This window comes from Ranitomeya variabilis, chromosome 2 (genome assembly GCF_051348905.1).
Source record: "Ranitomeya variabilis isolate aRanVar5 chromosome 2, aRanVar5.hap1, whole genome shotgun sequence".
Lineage (NCBI taxonomy): Eukaryota > Metazoa > Chordata > Amphibia > Anura > Dendrobatidae > Ranitomeya > Ranitomeya variabilis.
The window spans coordinates 179,559,284-179,575,554 of record NC_135233.1 but is presented as its reverse complement, the minus strand read 5'-3'; the positions used below and the strand labels follow the sequence as shown (position 1 = coordinate 179,575,554).

The window sequence follows — 16,271 nt, the reverse complement described above, 5'->3', positions numbered from 1 at the left end:
TAAAAGTGATGGGGCTCTAGAAAGGGGAAGAAAGATGAAAAGCTAAACATGGAATGCTGCTTGTCATGAACGGGTTAATGAGGACGCGAGCTGTTGTCATGGCGCTACGGCCATTGTTGCGCTCCCCTTAACGATGGCAGCAGCCGGGTGATCACGTGGGGATGGAGCATGTGACGTCACGTGGGATGGAGCATGTGACGTCACGTGGGGATGGAGCATGTGACGTCGGCACGTCATTCACAAATGAGCACCAGAACAGCTGCTGGGAGGTCACATCAGGTCCTGGTGCACGCGCAGCGTCTTGACCCCGCCCACAGCTCGGGGCTGCTTATAGGTCACGTGGTAGTGAAGATGCTCGTGATCTAAGCGAGGATCATGTGATAGAACACTGATCAAATCGAGGCTTGAGCCGCATAAAATTAGTACGGTTGCCAAGAGGAGTCAATGCGGAAGCGGGCGACTTCTTGTAGGTATAGTCCTTTCTGTCTTGTGTCCCAGTGTGTGAGTTGTGCGCAGCAGACGTCGGTATTTGTGGTTCGCTCGGCTTCCTGTGTCAGGGTGCAATGCGCTTACTAGTATAACATTTACTCTTTTATTTGTTTCCGGTTTTTAGAACTAAAGGGGTTTTCTCAGGTTTGGAAGCGATCCTCTGCCCATTGGATAGGGGCAACTTCACCGTAAATCGCGGATGTGAAGACCAAGTGTGACTGTATCAGCGGTCGGTCATACGCACTGTCACTATTGTTAGTGGGAGCGCGGAGATCTCAGCTGGTCTATGGCATTCCCGTGTTTACCTCTGCGCAATTCACCCCTGGATCTCCAGAGCCCTGGGTCCCGGGATCAGTGGGGTCCCGGGATCAGTGGGGTCCCGGGATCAGTGGGGTCCCGGGATCAGTGGGGTCCCGGGATCAGTGGGGTCCCGGGATCAGTGGGGTCCCGGGATCAGTGGGGTCCCGGGATCAATGGGGTCCCAGCGATCGGGAACTTGTCCGCCATCCCAGGAATAAGTGGTAACCTCCAAACTGGAGAATACCCCTTCACAACTGTCCCTTGGTGTGTGTTCACACTACACGTGTGGCCAAAGCCTGCAGCCCAAGATCTATACATCGGTCTATGCAACTTTGCCAATGGTCTGTGTTTGGCCGGAGTCACACTACCGTATAATACGGACGAGTGCTATGCTATAAAACATCGCATAGCACTCGGACCAATGTTAATCTGTGGGGCAGCTCCTATCATCCATTGTTTTCTCAGCTGTATTATGCGTGCGAGGGAAAAAACAGCATGCTGCTATTTGCACCATATATCGGCCGAGACTCGCCAATGAAAGTCTATAGGTGCGAAAAAAACTCGCACACCACACGGACCATCAGTGTGACTTGTGAGAGATACGCACCGGTGTCCTATAGAAAAGCCGGCAATTCAGTGCGGTGTACAGTAAAATCACACTGACAGGTTAGAATAGAATAGATAAAATAAATGTCTACAGATAGTGTGTATGTATATACTCGAGTATAAGCCGACCTCCCCCCTAAATTTGCCACAAAAAAACTAGGAAAACTTAATGACTTAAGTATAAGCCTAGGGTGGGCAATGCAGCAGCTACCGGTAAATTTCAAAAGTACAAATAGATACCAATGAAAGTAAAATTAATTGAGACATCAGTAGGTTAAGTGTTTTTGAATATCCAAATTGAATCAGGAGCCCCATATAATGCTCCATACAGACACTTGCCCCATTTGCTGTTGCTGCAATAAAAAAAAAATCACATACCTCTCGTCGCTCAGGCCCCCGACATTTAAATATTCACCTTTCCGGCCGCCGCTCCATCTTCAGTGTCTTCTGCACTGACGTTCAGGCAGAAGGCGCGCACTAACCACGTCATCGCGCCCTCTGACCTGAGCATCACTGCGGAAGACGCTGAAGACAGAGCGGTGCCGGAATGAGAAGAGGTGAATATCACGCAGCGCTGCGCTCCTTTTCCCCATTATATTCACTTGCTCCTGGCGCAGTGCAGCCCCTAGTTCCCCGGCGCCGCAGCATCATCCTGTATTGAGCGGTCACATGGTACCGCTCATTACAGTAATGAATATGCGTCTCCACCCCTATGGGATGTGGGGCCGCATATTCATTACTGTAATGAGCGGTACTATGTGACCACTCAGTACAGGAAGATCAGTACAGGAAGAAGCTGAGGCGCCGGGAGAACCAGGGACCGCGCCAGGAGCAGGTGAGTATTATTACACAGCCCCCGCTCCCACTCCCCTGCCGACCCCTGGGTATGACTCGAGTATAAGCCGAGAGGGGGACTTTCAGCCCAAAAAAATGGGCTGAAAATCTCGGCTTATACTCGAGTATATACGGTATATATATTAGTACAGACCAAAAGTTTGAACACACCTTCTCATTTAAAGATTTTTCTGTATTTTCATGAATTGTAAATTCACACTGAAGGCATCAAAACTATGAATTTACACATGTGGCATTATATACTTAACAAAAAAGTGTGAACTGAAATTATGTCTCATATTCTAGGTTCTTCAAAGTAGCCACCTTTTGCTTTGATGACTGCTTTGCACACTCTTGGCATTTTCTTGATGAGCTTCAAGAGGTAGTCACTGGGAATGGTCTTCCAACAATCTTGAAGGAGTTCCCAGAGATGCTTAGCACTTGTTGGCCCTTTTGCCTTCACTCTGCGGTCCAGCTTACCTCAAACCATCTCGATTGGGTTCAGGTCTGGTGACTGTGGAGGCCAGGTCATCTGGCGTAGCACCCCATCACTCTCCTTCTTGGTCAAATAGCAATTACACAGCCTGGAGGTGTGTTTGGGATCATTGTCGTGTTGAAAAATAAATGATGGTCCAACTAAACGCAAAATGGATGAAATAGCATGCCGCTGCAAGATGCTGTGGTAGCCATGCTGGTTCAGTATGCCTTCAATTTTGAATAAATCCCCAACAGTGTCACCAGCAAAGCACCCCCACACCATCACACCTCCTCCTCCATGCTTCACAGTGGGAACCAGGCATGTAGAGTCCATCCGTTCACCTTTTTTGCGTCGCACAAAGACACTGTGGTTGGAACCAAAGATCTCAAATTTGGACTCATCAGACCAAAGCACAGATTTCCACTGGTCTAACGTCCATTCCTTGTGTTATTTAGCCCAAACAAGTCTCTTCTGCTTGTTGCCTGTCCTTAGCAGTGGTTTCCTAGCAGTTATTTTACCATGAAGGCCAGCTGCACAAAGTCTCCTCTTAAGAGTTGTTGTAGAGATGTGTCTACTGCTAGAACTCTGTGTGGCATTGACCTGGTCTCTAATCTGAGCTGCTGTTAACCTGCGATTTCTGAGGCTGGTGACTTGGATAAACTTATCCTCCGAAGCAGAGGTGACTCTTGGTCTTCCTGGGGTGGTCCTCATGTGAGCCAGTTTCTTTGTAGCGCTTCATGGTTTTTGCCATTGCACTTGGGGACACTTTCAAAGTTTTCCCAATTTTTCGGACTGACTGACCTTCATTTCTTAAAGTAATGATGGCCACTCGTTTTTCTTAGCTGCTTTTTTCTTGCCATAATACAAATTCCAACAGTCTATTCAGTAGGACTATCAGCTGTATATCCACCAGACTTCTGCACAACACAAGTATATAATTCCACATGTGTTAATTCATAGTTTTGATGCCTTCAGTGTGAATGTACAATTTTCATAGTCATGAAAATACAGAAAAATCTTTAAATGAGAAGGTGTCCAAACTTTTGGTCTGTATTGTGTATATATATATATATATATACACACTCACCGGCCACTTTATTAGGTACACCTGTCCAACTTCTTGTTAACACTTAATTTCTAATCAGCCAATCACATGGCGGCAACTCAGTGCATTTAGGCATGTAGACATGGTCAAGACAATCTCCTGCAGTTCAAACCGAGCATTAGTATGGGGAAGAAAGGTGATTTGAGTGCCTTTGAACGTGGCATGGTTATTGGTGCCAGAAGGGCTGGTCTGAGTATTTCAGAAACTGCTGATCTACTGGGATTTTCACACACAACCATCTCTAGGGTTTACAGAGAATGGTCCGAAAAAAAAAAAAAATCCAGTGAGCGGCAGTTCTGTGGGCGGAAATGCCTTGTTGATGCCAGAGGTCAGAGGAGAATGGGCAGACTGGTTCGAGCTGATAGAAAGGCAACAGTGACTCAAATCGCCACCCGTTACAACCAAGGTAGGCCTAAGAGCATCTCTGAACGCACAGTGCGTCGAACTTTGAGACAGATGGGCTACAGCAGCAGAAGACCACACCGGGTACCACTCCTTTCAGCTAAGAACAGGAAACTGAGGCTACAATTTGTACAAGCTCATCGAAATTGGACAGTAGAAGATTGGAAAAACGTTGCTTGGTCTGATGAGTCTCGATTTCTGCTGCGACATTCGGATGGTAGGGTCAGAATTTGGCGTAAACAACATGAAAGCATGGATCCATCCTGCCTTGTATGGAGCATCTTTGGGATGTGCAGCCAACAAATCTGCGGCAACTGTGTGATGCCATCATGTCAATATGGACCAAAATCTCTGAGGAATGCTTCCAGAACCTTGTTGAATCTATGCCACGAAGAATTGAGGCAGTTCTGAAGGCAAAAGGGGGTCCAACCCGTTACTAGCATGGTGTACCTATATATATATATATATATATGTCTGTCTCTATGTCTGTCTCTATGTCTGTCTCTATGTCTGTCTCTATGTCTGTCTCTATGTCTGTCTCTATGTCTGTCTCTGTCTATCTCTCTCTTTATATTGCATAGAGTTACATTGCGGAATAGCCGATAATTCAATTGTCGGGTTCTGCAAAATCATTGCTGAAAACGACAGGATATGACACATGGTTTACATACAGTAAACCATTGCCTATCAGTTAGGTTTATATATGTCCCTCACTAATAGTGTTAGTACTATGTGTGTTAAATTAACAAATGTATTCATGGAAAAACATTGCTTGGGTCCTGCTCAATTTTTTTTCAACAGAAAGGGAAAGCCAGTGACTGAGGTCAGATATTAATAGCCTAGAAAGGGACCATTGGTATTGCCCCCCCCCCCCCCCCCCGGCTAAAAACATCTGCCCCCCAGTCACCCCAGAAAAGGCGCACTTAACCTCTCTCTCTTCCCATTGCCCTGTAGCGGTGGCATATGGGTAATGTCACCTTGCTATTTAAGGTGACATTAAGCCCGGGTAATAATGGAGAGGTTTCAATAAGATACCTATCCATTATTAATCCAATAGTATGAATGGGTTAAAAAAAAAAATACACACACATTAAGAATAAAGTATTTTGAGTCTCCCGTGAGTCTGTGCATGCTCAGTGACGTCAGTGGTAGTCACTGAGGGTGCGCAGCAGCCCCACCTGACGTGAGGTGAACTCGGCAGCGTGGGAGAAAGTTCTGAAACTTTCCCACGCTAAAGAGTTCATGTCCGGTCATGCTGCACAGGCAGCTTTTCATTCATTACACAGTGGTTTACAGCCCAGCCATTGGCACTAGCACCGCTTCGGGTTGTTAACTATTTAACCCCTTGAGATGGATTGCATCACAGGACTTGACTGTACGGTGGACAGGTATGGGATTTTTTACGGGAGAACGATGGCTTTGCTTCGCTTGGATTGAGAGTGTAATAAAGATCGAAAACCTGTGTGTTTAATTATTTCATTAAAAGACTTTATTCTTAATGTGTGTATTTTTTTAACCCATTCATACTATTGGATTAATAATGGATAGGTGTCTTATTGACACCTCTCCATTATTAACCAGGCTTAATGTCACCTTACAATATCGAGGTGACATTAACCCCTTATTACCGCATATGTCACCGCTACAGGGCAATGGGAAGAGAGAGGCTAAGTGCCGGATTTGGCTCTTCTTACAGATGCGCCTTTTCTGGGGCGGCTGGGTGCTGGTATTTTTAGCCAGGGGGGTCAATATCCATGGCCCCTTCCTAGGCTATGAATATCAGCCTGCAGCAGTCTGCATAGCCTTTAATTATAGGGGGACCCCTATTAGAATAGCCAATAAAGGCTAAATATACAGCTGCGGGCTGATATTCACATACTGGGAAGATTCATGGGTATTAACCCCTTCCCTGGCTATAAATATCGTCCCCAGCTGTCGGCTTTCCCTCTCTGGCAAAGAAAATTGCACGGGAGACCGTGCAATTTTTTCCGCTTGTATGATGGAACTTGTGGAGCCAATAAATAGGCTTCTACATTATTTATTCATGATTTTCTGGGATGGGATCCATTATATGTCCATTTTGCAAGCTGGCGAGAAAATCTCGCGATACGGATGCCACACGGATGCTTAGATGCGAGAAAATCACATCCTCGCATTGCACACAGATGACATACGGATCACCATACAGAGAACATTTGTGCTATTCTCGGCAGACAAAATTGGACCTATTTATTTTACCTTTTTTTTTAATATATACGTTGTGTCTGACTCCGACCTTTGGCTTCTCCTTTTCATTTGTGGCTACAGGGGCCACACAGACTTCTGTATCTATGGATATAGACTATAACCATATGTGTAGATGGCAGGTGTAAGAGTCTGACCACACCAGCACACTACTCATGGTTTGTTTTTAGTCTGTAACCATGGAAACACAGCTCTGCTTAGGAGCTATAGACCATGGATAACACATACCTGGTACCAGTTGCATTGTACTTTTCCTATTTATTTTATAATTCGCCTTAGTTTTAATCGCTGTGCAGTTTATGAACTGTGTGTTGGCCGTACTGTGCACAGAAGCTACGTCACAAGTTCTCAATGCAAGTCTGTGAGCTAGATCGAGGCTTGCATAGACTTGTATTGAAAAGTGACCTACGCGCCACTCCATGAAAATAGAATTAGACTTACCGGTAATTTGGTTTCTAGGAACCTTCCACGACAGCATAGGAGGATGTCTCCATTCCCTAATGGGGGACAGGAAGCACTAGAGGTTAAAAGCCTCTCCTCCCTCCAAATCGCCAGGGACTTACAACGGATACCATAGCACTAGCTACCTTAATGAACCCAGGATATCATCCAAGGTAAGGGAGGGAATTAGTGCTGTCGTGGAAGGTTCGTAGAAACCGAATTACCGGTAAGTCTAATTCTATTTTCTCTAGTCACCTTCCACGACAGCATAGGAGGAGTACCAACCAATTCTGCACTAGGGGGGGACAATAGCCTGGAGAACTTTCCGGCCAGAGACTAGATCCCTATTGGACAAGAAGTCCAATCTGTAGTGCTTGGTAAAGGTATGTGGTGAAGACCATGTTGCGGCCCTGCAGATCTGCTCGATGGAAGCGCCTGCTCTTTCTGCCTATGACACTGAAGTAGACCTTGTAGAGTGGGCCTTGACCTTGATTGGAGGAGTCAAGTTCTGGGCCAGATAGGTTTCATGTATGGCCCTTTTGATCCAACTAGAAATAGTACTTTCCAGGACGTCCCTCCTGACAGCACCCTGGAGGACGTCCTCCTCCCCTTTGCTGGGACAGGAAACACACGAGAGTTTAAAAGGTCATGTCCCACCCCCAAATCCTCAGTGTTTTTCCTGTCCCTGCAAGGAGGGACGCACAAGAGAAGCTGCGCAGGCTTACCGGAGCTCAGGGGGATCGTATGGCTTGCCAATACCCTTCCCCCTGTCAAGTGGCTCAGGGTAGAAACTCTCCAGGTGGGGAGTCCCTCTGCTCCAAAGACCAGGAGTGGGACGAGGCTCCTGGTGGCAGCTGCTCCTCCCAGAGGGAGGCTCTCGGCTGCGGACGCGGTTCCAGGTGGCAGGGAGTCGCGGCATTCAGAGCGGCGTCTCGCCCTGCACGGCGTCTTCCGGAAACTCCAAGGGAACCGCGTCACTTCCGGTATCACGGCATCTGGTAACGTCACTTCCGGTGGCGTCGTAAAGCGGGGAAGTGCGTGCGCTCCAGCGCTGGAACGCATAGCAGCAGAGGCGCTCCTATCCAAGTGTCCGGAGCAGCAGAGGCGCTCCTATCCAAGTGTCCGGAGCACGGGGACTACTCTACCTACTGCTGCTGCACCTCCGACCTTCTGTCTCTTCCCCACTATCCCATAGAATGTAAGTCCGCAAGGACAGGGTCCTCTCTCCCCTCTGTACCAGTCTGTCACTGTAAACGTGTTTACTGTAAACGATGTTTATAACCCTGTATGTAACCCCTTTCTCATGTACAGCACCATGGAATTAATGGTGCTATATAAATAAATAATAATAATAATATTGCAGGATGGAAGGAGACATGCCAGGCGAGGAAGGGGTAAGTGCGCATAGCGCAGACTTCCCTCACTGTATCCCCAAGCAGGCCTATCCTATTTACTCCCTATCTTATGTCATTTAAGGATAAGGGAACCCCCGCTGTCCCCCCTTCCCCCGCTCCAGCTAAGAAACCCGGCAAGGTCTCTGCAAAGTCCAGCAGGTGCCCTATATGCCACTTGAAGCTCCTGGAATCCCATGGCAAATCCTTGTGTGCATCTTGCACATCTAAGGTTATGAGGGACGAACAATCTTCGCTTTTATCTGAGATGAGGTCCCTAATCCGTGAAGAGGTTCAGGCTTCCTTGTCCAGTATTTCAGGGCAGTCCAGCCCCATCCCTGGCCGCAAGAGAGCCAGACGGGAGCGAAACTTGAAAGAGACGGAGTTTAGTTCTGAGGACAGGTCCGACGCAGAGGACTCAGTCTCAGAAGAAGAGGGGGAGCTCCCCTCAGGGAGCCAGGACTACCATAGAAAATACCTCTTCCAGGCGGAGGAGACGAATGAACTTGTGCAGGTAGTGTGAAGCACGATGCAGATAGAAGAGACATCTAAGCCGCAATCCAGACAGGACCTGATGTTTGGGGGACTTATGTCACGTCGACAGACAGTCTTTCCTGTTAGCGAGCATATTAAAGCTATGATACTGGAAGAGTGGAAGGAGGCTGAACGTCGGCTGGTACTGTCTCGTGACCTTAAGGCTCGCTTACCATTTGAGCCTGAGGAAGTCAAGCTATGGGAAGAGAAACCCAAGATAGACGTTACGGTGGCAAAGGTTGCCAAAAAGACAGCCATACCCTTCGAGGACTCATCAAATTTGCGTGATCCCATGGACAGAAAGGCTGACATACTTCTATAAAGGGCCTGGGAATCTTCTGCGGCCCTAATTAAGTCTAACATAGCAGCCACTTCGGTGGCCAGATCTATGTACCTATGGATGGGGCAATTGGAAGAGCATCTGTCCAATAAAACCCTGAGGTCCGACATATTGAGCTCCCTTCCTATTATGAAATCCGCCATGGCCTTTCTGTCCGATATGACAGCAGAGTCGGTTAGATTCTCAGCTAGAAGCGGCTCGCTATCTAACGCAGCTAGAAGGGCGGTTTGGCTACGATCCTGGTCAGGTGATAATGCCTCTAAGACCAAGCTCTGCTCAATCCCCTTTTCAGGGTCAAGAGTATTTGGTCCATCTCTAGATACTATTCTAGAGTCTGCCTCTGATAAAAAGAAGGGTTTTCCAGAGGACAAACCTAAGAGATCTCAGTCCTTTCGGAAAGGATTCCCCTTCAGGAGACAGTACGATTTCAGAGGGGGTAGATCCAATAGAGGATCTTATAGGGGTTCCCATAGCCAGGGCAATAAGAACAAGAGTTTCTTTTTCAGCCCCTCCTCTAAGTCCAAAACACAATGACGCCACAAATATCGGGGGAAGGCTCCTCCACTTTGCGGAGAGTTGGGCCCAAATCACCCAGAATCAGTGGGTCCTCCGGACGGTGGCGGAGGGATACAGTATTGAGCTTTATTCCCCTCCTCCAGAAAGATTCATCGCACCTACGGTGGTCACGCGCGGCTCTGCCATGCTGTTAGACTTACAAGAGATGCTCTCTTCAGAAGTCATAATTCCGGTCCCGCCACTAGAAGTAGGCCAGGGACACTATTTCCTATTCTCCATCCCAAAGCCATCCGGTGACTCCCATACGATAATAAATCTGAAACCTTTAAATGCCTGGGTCAGGTACAAAAGGTTCCGTATTGAGTCCATACGATCAGCAATTCACCTCATAGACCAGGACGCTGTGATGTGCACTCTCGACCTGAAGAGTGCCTATTATCAGGTCCCCGTCCACCCCTCATCTCAGAGGCTTCTGAGGTTTGCTGTAGCTCTGCCGTCCCGGACCTGTCACTACCAGTTTCAATGCCTTCCCTTCGGGCTTGCCTCAGCACCTCGTATATTCACAAAGTTGGTGTCGGAGATCGTCGCCTTCCTGAGAAACCAGGGAATCATAATAGTTCCATATCTCGACGACTTTCTCCTTGTAGCAAGATCGCCAGAGACACTGTCAGCCCACAGAAGACGGACTGTATCGGTAATGGAACATTTAGGATGGGTCATAAACTGGCAGAAGTCCGACCTGACTCTGGAACACAGGAAGATCTTCTTGGGAGTGTGTCGAGACTCCAGAAGCAGGATATCCCTACTGCCCGAAAACAAGCTGGAGGCAATCCAGACCCAGATCAGGCTCCTACTGGAGAACAGAGCCTCAATAAGGATGGCTATGAGAACACTAGGTCTAGTGACGGCCTGTATACATGCGTCAGATGGGCACAGTCTCATTCAAGACCTCTCCAGAGGTTAATTCTCTCCAAATGGGATCGTCGCCAGTATTCACTGGACAGTATTTTGAAGCTAACAAATCCAGTACGAAGGTCTCTCCTCTGGTGGACACAGCCAGAGAACCTAAGAGTCGGAGTACTATGGTCTACCTCCCCCTACGTGGTAGTCACTACAGATGCCAGTGCATGGGGCTGGGGAGCCCATCTAAAGGGCAAGATCCTACAAGGAAGGTGGCCAGCAGATGTCATTCACAGCTCCTCCAACTTCAAGGAGCTGTATGCGGTGTGGGAGGCCTTGAGAAGAAATCGATACACTCTTGCGAATTGTCATGTCAGGATACTATCCGACAATGTGACAGCGGTCTCTTTCCTGAAACATCAGGGGGGCTCAAGATACCATCTGCTCCAGGATCTAGCAGGAAGAATATTTCGCTGGGCGGAAAATTTGGTCCTGTCTATTTCTGCAATCCACCTGGAGTGCTCTCAAAACGTCATAGCAGACTACCTGAGCAGAAGGCGGGTGTTCGCAACAGAGTGGGAACTCAACCAGGGTATCTTCCGGGATTTATGTCTTTGTTGGGGAACTCCCAGTATAGACCTGTTTGCAAACAGAAGAAACTCGAAGGTCTCAAGATTCTTCTCTCTGAACCCACTGGACCTCCCGGAAGGGGTAGACGGGCTGAGCCAGGACTGGACGGAACCCCTCTCATATGCGTTTCCACCTCTTGCACTGATCCCAGCCTTTTTCCGAAAGATCAAGGAGGATCGAGCTCAGGTTATCTTGATTGTTCCATACTGGCCAAGAAGGAGCTGGTTCCCTCTGCTAGCGGACTTGGCGATCGAGAACCCAATAGAGCTTCCTCTCAGGGAGGATGTAATCCACCAAGGTCCAGTTTATCACCCGAATCCAGAGAAACTCCATCTCTCAGTATGGATCCTGAAAGGGACATCCTGAAGTTGAGAGGCTTTTCAGACCAAGTGATAGCCACTATTAAATCCAGCAGGAAGCCAGTCACATCGGCAATCTATTTAAAGATCTGGAAGCGTTTCTGTCTGGAGGGTGGCAGGTCTGAGGTTGCAGCAGACACTCCTGACATACCTAGAATCCTAAATTTCCTGCAGGCTGGGTTCAACAAGGGTCTTAAACCAAGCACCTTGAAAGTGCAGATCTCGGCACTTGGCTCTTTCCTTGACTATCCCCTAGCATCTCACCCGTGGGTGGTCAGATTTATACGAGCTACTCAGAGGTTGCGCCCCACCATTAGGCAATTGACGCCTCCCTGGGACCTGAACTTGGTCCTCAGATTCCTATGTAAAAACGCATATGCCTCGGCTGATAATATGCACATATCAATCCTCACACGTAAAACAGCATTTTTAGTGGCAGTCACCACGGCCAAAAGGGTGGGGGAAATTCAGGCCCTGTGTACAAGGGACCCATACCTACAGATTAGAGAGGACAGTTTAATCCTTAAACTAGATCCCCCATTTATTCCAAAAGTAGGATCTGCAAATAACAGAAATCAGGAAATTGTGTTACCTTCATTTTGTAATAATCCCGCTAACGCAAAAGAAAAAGCCCTTCATTCCCTTGACGTCAGACAAGGCAGTCTTAGATTACCTAGCAGCCACCAGCTAATGGCGGATAGACCCAAATTTGTTCATTCTGTTTGGGGGAAAGAATAAGGGAAAGAAGACCTCTAAGGCCTCTATCGCTCGTTGGATCACGTCCGTGATCTCTGAGGCCTACCAGTCCGAAAGGGTCCCACCTCCAGAGGGTCTTAATGCACACTCTACACGAGGGATAGCTACTTCTTGGGCCGAGAGGGCAGGCGCCTCTCTGGAGCAGATTTGTAAGGCAGCAACATGGGCTAGTGCCAATACCTTTTGTAAACATTATAAACTTGATGTTTTGTCTGGTCAACATACTGCATTTGGGAGAAAAGTTCTCCAAGCGGTAATCCCACCCTGAGGAGGTGCTTTGGTACTCTCCAGGGTGCTGTCAGGAGGGACGTCCTGGAAAATAGGCATTAGACCTACCAGTAATTATGTTTCCAGGAGTCCATCCTGACAGCACTGGTTGTTCCCTCCCTGTTTTGATGTTATGACATATGATGTAATGTGCTTCTGACATATGATGTAATATGTTCTTTTTGTCATTAAAGTATTTTTTGCATTTCCATGAGGCGGTTCTTGTTACAACACTGAGGTTTTGGGGGTGGGACATGACCTTTTAAACTCTCCTGTGTTTCCTGTCCCAGCAAAGGGGAGGAGGACGTCCTCCAGGGTGCTGTCAGGATGAACTCCTGGAAACATAATTACCGGTAGGTCTAATGCCTATTTTTTGCCACTTTATTTATTCTGACCTGACAGATGGACAAACAGGTTTTGATAGACTCTGAAGGAGCTAGTTTGTTCAAGATAGTGTAGAATAGTCCGTCTAACATCGAGAGAATGGAACTCTTCTTCTTTTGGGTTTGCCGGGTTCTGGCAGAAGGAAGAATAATGTTCTGAGAACGGTGAAAATCAGACACCACTTTCGGCAGAAAACATGGATCAAGCCGGAGAATTAGAGTCATCTGTAATTAGCAAGTAGGGTTCTCTAACTGGTAAGGCTTGCAGCTCCCCCACACGTCTTGCTGTGGTAATCGCTACCAGGAAGGCAGCCTTGTATGACAGGTGTTGAGGAGAACAGGAAGTTAAGGGCTCGAACGGTGCTTGCGTGAGCCCCCTGAGGACTAGATTCAAGTCCCATGAGGGTATCATGGGTTGTTTCCTAGGTTGATATCTTAGAGCTGATACCATGAATCTTTTGATCCAACGGTGGTTGGCCAGGTCCTGGTCACAAACAGCGCTGAGAGCGGAAACCTGAACCTTTAGAGTGCTGGGCCTAAGGCCTAACTCTAACCCACTCTGAAGGAAGTCCAATATTTGAGATATATTCGGATGCAGTGGATCTGGTTTATTAGGTATACAGAAAGCCGAGAATGTCTTCCACAGTTTACCATAGATTGCATTAGTGACAGGCTTCCTGGACTTTTGCAAAGTAGAAATTACAGCATCCGACAGCCCTCTAGCACTTAGGACCTGGGCTTCAGTAACCAGGCCACTAGGTTCAATCTTTGGGGATTCTGGTGCTGGAAGGGTCCTTGAAGGAGAAGGTCAGCATCTACTGGCAGGTGAACTGGACTGTCTATCTGTAGTTCTATGATGAGATTGAACCAGCTTCTTTTTCGCCATACTAGAGCAACTAGGATGGTTGGCACCTGTTCTCCTCGGATCTTTTGAAGAGTTTTCGCCAATCTTGGGATTGGCGGGAAGGCGTAGGCCAATCGGAAGTTCCATGTCTGGACAAGAGCATCAACTCCTTTGGAATTGTCCCTGGGATTAAGGGGGAAAAAAAGGTTTTTGACCTGTGAATTTTGGTCTGAGGCGAATAAGTCGACTTCTGGTAGACCCCATCTGTCTACCAACATCCTGAAGACTCTCTTGTTCAGGCTCCATTCTCCTGGCTGAATGTCCCGGCAACTCAGGAAATCCGCCTGCAGGATGGAGGACCCCTTCAAGTGGACGGCTGTGAGAGAGAGAGAAGGTGTTTTTCTGCCCAACAGAATATTCGGTTTGAGATGTTCTTTAAACTGTTGAACTTTGAGCTCCCCTGATGTCGGAGGTGAGCAACAGTTGTTGTGTTGTCCGAATAAATCTTGACATGATTCCCCGATATTAGGCCGCTCGCGGCTAGGAGAGCCTCCTCCACTGCTTTCAACTCCCTGAAGTTGGAGGATCTGGCGCTTGTTGCCTGACTCCAGCATCCCTGGAAGGGAGTTTGCAAAATTACTGCCCCCCAGCCCCGTTTGCTGGCGTCGGTTGTAATTGTTACAAGGGGGATTGTGACCAGCTCACACCCCTGCGGATATTCTTGGGGCTCAACCACCATGCTAGTGACGCCTTCACGCGCCCCGGAGTGTGTACTCTGGTTTTTTTTGTTTTTTTTTTCTTCTCAGAGAACCCGGATTTCCGTCCCAGTTTGCGAGGACGTGGGCTTGAAGGGTTCTGGAATGGGCCTGAGCCCAAGAAACCGACTGAATACATGCCATCATAGAATCTAGGACCGACATGCTTTTCCGTAGAGTCGGAGATCTGTCCTCTCTGAGATCTATAATTTTCTCTATTAAGGCTCGACGATGATCTTCTTCCGGGAGGAACGATTTCTGTTTTACGGAGTCTAACAGAACCCCCAGAAACCTCCTTGATTTGGAAGGTTGTAGCTGGGACTTCCTCAGATTTGGGAGCCACCCCAAGGTTTTGAGAATGTCGAGAGTCTTTGAAACGTGATTGAGAATCTGAGCCGAGGGGGCTATGAGCAGCAGATTGTACAGGTATGGGACAATACAGACTCCCTGACTCCGAATGTGAGACACGGCCTCTGCCATTTTCCTGGAGAATACTCTCGTACGCTCGGCGCTGAAGAAATGCTGAAAGGGAGCACATTGAATTGAAAACGATTCATTTGTTGGTTGAACCGGGATGAATCGGCACATGAAAGTAGGCGTCCTTTAGGTCGATGGTTGCCATGAAATAATTTTGACCTATCAGGAGGATAGAAGATTTCACCGATTCCATTTTGAACCGACGGTATAGGATATGACAATTGAGATCTTTTAGATTTATTATGACTCGCGCCTCCCGTGATGTTTTTTTTTTACCAGTAAGAGACGAGAGTAGTGGCCCGAACCCCATTCCTCGGGGGGTACTGGGAAGATTGGATTTGATTTTAGGAGGTCCCCAAGGCCTGTCATCATCATTGTATGTGTTCTCTGAGAGGTCGGAGAGGTAATCCTCAGATTCCGAGGGGGGGAAGATATGAATTCTATGAGAAGGCCCTCCTGAATAACATTGAGAACCCATTGATAATTGGTAATGGCCCGCCAATGATGGATGAAGTTTGCGAGCCTCCCCACCACCGGGACGGAATCATTTATCCTGCTGCTGCTGCTGCTGCTGCTGCTGCTGCTGGGGAATGAGGATATTTTTCCCTTAGCATAGCTCCATTGCCCAGTTTTCCCTTTACCTCTTGTTTGAGGGGTATTAGATTGGGGGGCGCAAAAAAAAATGTTTTCTGACTGGCTTCTGTTCTGGAAGGGACATTTTTCTATCTGTGGCCTTTTCCAGAATTTTATCCAGAGCGGGCCCGAAAAGATAATCACCTTTAAAGGGAATTGAGCACAGCTTAATTTTGGAGGTAACATCACTGCTCCACATTTTAAGCCAGAGGGCCCTATGGGTGGAATTAGATTGAACTAAGGATCTGGCCGCAATTCTAATAGACTCCATAGAGGCGTCCTCTAAGAAAGCTGAGGCTTTTTGGAGAATGGGAAGAGAGTCCAATAGCTCCCCTCTGGAGGTACCCTGAGCAATATGCTTCTCCAGTTTGTCCATCCAACGAGACAGGGCTCTGGCAACACAGGTGGCAGCAATATTAGATTTTAACCCCGAGGTGGATGTTTCCCATTACTTTTTTAATAAGCTTTCCATCTTTCTGTCTAGCGGATCTCCTCAACTGTGAGGAGTCCTCAAAGGGGAGAGAGGTTTTCTTTGCCACCCTCGCCACCTGAATGTCCACCTTGGGTATGTCCCATGAAGGGGAACC

General features: G+C 47.7%; 1 protein-coding gene across 4 annotated transcripts in view; it reads left to right on the top strand.

Moving 5' to 3' along the window:
* The first annotated feature begins 284 nt into the window (after positions 1 to 284).
* The window catches only part of PSEN2 (presenilin 2), an 86,102-nt gene continuing 70,115 nt past the window's right edge, over positions 285 to 16,271 (top strand). For 2 of the 4 annotated variants that reach the window (XM_077283238.1, XM_077283236.1), the window contains exon 1: positions 348 to 470. The gene's annotated coding sequence lies outside the window, so the exon portion shown is untranslated. Of the gene's footprint in view, positions 471 to 16,271 lie in introns of all 4 variants that reach the window. The other 2 variants (XM_077283237.1, XM_077283239.1) reach the window with 2 other exon arrangements.